Source organism: Fulvia fulva, chromosome 1 (assembly GCF_020509005.1).
Source record: "Fulvia fulva chromosome 1, complete sequence".
Lineage (NCBI taxonomy): Eukaryota > Fungi > Ascomycota > Dothideomycetes > Mycosphaerellales > Mycosphaerellaceae > Fulvia > Fulvia fulva.
In genome coordinates this window covers 5457134-5461024 of record NC_063012.1, presented here as the reverse complement: position 1 = coordinate 5461024, position 3891 = coordinate 5457134, and positions in this window count along the sequence as shown.

Sequence of the window (3891 nt, the reverse complement as noted above, 5' to 3'; positions counted from 1 at the left end):
ATATACGCGGATAGTAGGTCTCGCGCGACTTACTTATTAGGATTTCCTTTCTAGTTAAACATCTATATTATATATACTTTATAGCCCTTCCTCCGGCTTATATACCGAAGTGCTTCTACATCAATAGGCTTGATATCAATCTCCGGCTTAGTCTCGACCTTTAGTTCTTTCTTCGTTCGACGCGCTAGGCGCTTAAGTGTTTCAACCCTATCGGCGGGTAGTAGCTAGCGGACGTAGTAAGACGGTTCCGGTTTATCGTAGGTCTCGACGGCATGTCGTATTACTACCTTCGTCGTATACGTCTCCTATACTACTATAGGTTCGTCTTTATCCTCTACGTAGGGTTTAACGTAATTAGATAGAGCTTAAGGTCGCGAACTCTCTAGTACTAGTATCTCGGTCTAAAGAACGCCTCTTAGTATTATACCCTCGTTATTAATAGACTATATACTAGTTTAGTTCCGAGTATGTAGTTCTGTCGACAATATAGTAAGAATAGGGTTATAGTTCCTAACGTATAGTAGAACGTAGGTTAATACTCGTTATACTAGGGACGGCCGAGGACTATATCGTATTCTAGTAATATATAGTAGCTAGACCTAGTCTCTACGTAGTTACCGATCTGAATCTATACCGTTGTTCTATAAGTAATAAGGTCACTAGTAGGTCGGCTATCTACTAATATTAGCCCTAACGGATTAGGTAGCTATATTATATTAAGGTTGTTCTTATACGTAAAGTCGATATCAAAGTACGTAGAGTTAGTACTATCATTATAAAGGGTTTAAGTAGGGATCTTTCTATTCACTATATATAGCATAACTAGATAAGAAGCTATTACCGGATTGTGTTTATCTATAGAGTAGTTTATAGCTAGTAGGGAGTATACTAATATACTTAAAACCTTGCCTCCCTTAGGAGGCCTATATTTATATTTATACTTTTTCTCGTTTTCTCGTAACTCTAACTCGTACGGTCTACTACGTGTTATGCTTACGGAGTAGACTAGGCGTTTCCCGCGCCGCCGGTGTTATTAGCGTTACTAGTAGTACTACCGTTACGGCGGTTATTACTTAGGTAATAGCCTAGCGTAAATAGGCGGCGGGCGACACCTCGAAGGGGGTACTAATTGGTATCGACACGGCGGTGACCTTCTTATTCGCATTCTAAGTACCGATTCTAATCGATATATTCCTAGGCGCGAGTAGTATCTAAAGGTTAGATATACTAAAATGCCTAAGGTCGATTAGCCTACTTAGTCTTAGCGTTCGGGTTAGTATTGTTACCGCTACTACTCGAAGCCGTATCCTTCTTATCGTCGTTACCCTTAGTAGTCTTCTTATTACCTTAGATCTTATTACTATTACCGGTCTTACCGTACTTAAGGTCAAACGCCTTAAACTTGTCCTCGTAGTTATATAGCGTAGACACGACTTGCTTAAGGGTTATATTAACTATATCCTCGTTTATAATACGGTTATCGTAGCGCGAGTTCAACTTACGGAGTAGGAAGTCCTTCTCGAGTTTCTTTTCCTTCGCGCCGTTATTAAGGTTAACGATATCGGCGTTCTTACGGAAGGATAGGTAGAAGTTACTAAACTTCTCCTTTTTACCCTACTATAGACTATTAAGCTTAGTTATAGTATTAGTATAGGTATTACGGGTACCGTAGCGCCGGGCTAGATCTTCTATTATCTTATCTATAGAAGCGTACTAAGTAGTCGTACCTTCCGTAGACTTAGTAAGACTAGGGATCTTTAAGTCGACATAGGTCTATATACCGTTCTTTAACTAGCTCTAGATGTTCTAAAGGGAGTCCTTTATAGTACGGTACTTCGAGGCTTAGAGCTTAGCTTCGGTAGTACGCTACTACTCTTAGAACTTAATATCGTCGCTCTTTAGGTCGAACTTAGTAGGGGCCTTTAGCTCGTTAGAGGACTTGATACTAGTAGTTATATCGGCGTTATAAGTCGTGTATACGGAGATAGGGTTACTATCTAAGTCGGTACTCGGGCGATTCTTCCTACCCTTACGACTACTATCCTTACGGCTATTCTTACGGCCCTTATTACTATCGTCCTCGTCGTCTAATAAGTCCGATAAATCCGGGTCCGACTTCTTCTTACTAGGTTTACCTCTATTTTACCGACGCTCTAGTAACTTATTAGACTCGGTTCGCTAAGGTAGTAGGTCTTACTTTTCCTTAGACCGGCTATAGTCTATCTCTTACTTCTTAAGCTTAGTAATACGCTTCTCGGCTACTACGAGCTTAGTCTCGGTCTCTACTAGCTTGCTCTCCGCTACCTTATACTACGTACGATATACCTTCTTTATATCTTTAGCCCTCGTAAGCTCGTCTAGGTCGGTAATAATAGTATTATCGCGCTTAGCGAGCTCCTCCTTTAGTCGCGTGACCTCCTCTTCTAGGGACTATCTAGTCGCCTATTCCGTATCGATTATATCCTCGAGTCGGTCTATCTAGTCCTTAGTATCTTACGCCTTACGGAGGTTAATACGGTTAGCTATATCGAGCGTAGTATTAAGTTTATACGTACGTCGGTAATCGGACTCGATATTATAGAGGATCTTATAGATCTACTAGGGGTAGTTATTGACCGTCTTCTTAAACTTGTCTATATTTAACCTATTTAACGAGTCGAAGGCTTCCTAGAAGTCGTCGATAGTAACCCTCCTCTTCCTCGGTACCTTAGTACCCTTATCTTCTGTCTTATCCTCGATAAACTCCGCCCTATATAGGTTAGTGTTAAATAGGTATAGTATATATATATACGGAAGTTAGGACACGTAATAGGGAAGGAGGAAGGACTAATATAGTATACAAAGGTATATAGTAGAATAGTATTTAGTACTAAAGGTGTCTCTACTATTAGTATAGAGACTACGTCTCTTATACCTATATAGAGGGATATTGCTCTAGTCCTAGTTCTGTTTTACTACGCCTTATCGGTTTTACCTATGTCTTATCCTACGACGGCAGTTCCTCTAACAGTCTCGTACTAACTAGCTAAGCGACTTTAGGTCCTCTAAGTCGCTCCTACTATTCGTACGGTGTCTCGGTAGTATTGCCGTACTATTATCTCGACTAACTTAGTGTACACTAAGTTAGTCTTAGTATCGTACAATATACCTACTAACCTATATTCGTAATACTTCTACTTAGGTCGTAAGGTAAGGAACGATTATTCCTACTATACTAGCTATAGCTATCGTATAAAGGTCTAGAACTAGGGACCGGCTAGCGGTTTAGTCAAACTATCTACTACTGTCTCCTTAGTATAGTAGTACTCTACTTTAATCTTCCTCTACTACTAGAGGTACCTAATATAGTTATAGGTAACATTAATATACTTAGATCTTTCGTAGATATAGGCGTTCTTAACTAAGGTTAGAGCCGCCTAGTTATCCTCTATAAGGTATACTAGTCTTAGTTCGTCGACGGTGCTCTTATCGGCTACAACTATTAGTTAGAAAGAGTAGTATGCTACTAGCCCCGGGCAGTTCATCTCTCGGAGGATAGCCGCTAGGAACTAGGATTGTTTCGCGGCGGCGTTTATCGCTATAAACTCTACCTCTATAGTAGAGGTTACTATAGACTTTTGCTTCTTACTTATCTAGGATATAGGCGTACCGTATACTAGCTAGACATGTCCTAGAATTAAGACCCTATCTACTCGATCTATCGCGTAGTTAGAGTCTAAGTATCCGGTTAGGGTACCACTACTACGTCTAAATATTAACCCTAGGTTAGGGAACGATCTTAGGTATCTCGAGACCTTCTTTAGTACTTTTATATACCGCTTTATTAGATCCGCGACATATGTACTAGTTCTCCCGAGTAGGAAGGCTAGGTCCGGTCTCGTTATAGTTATT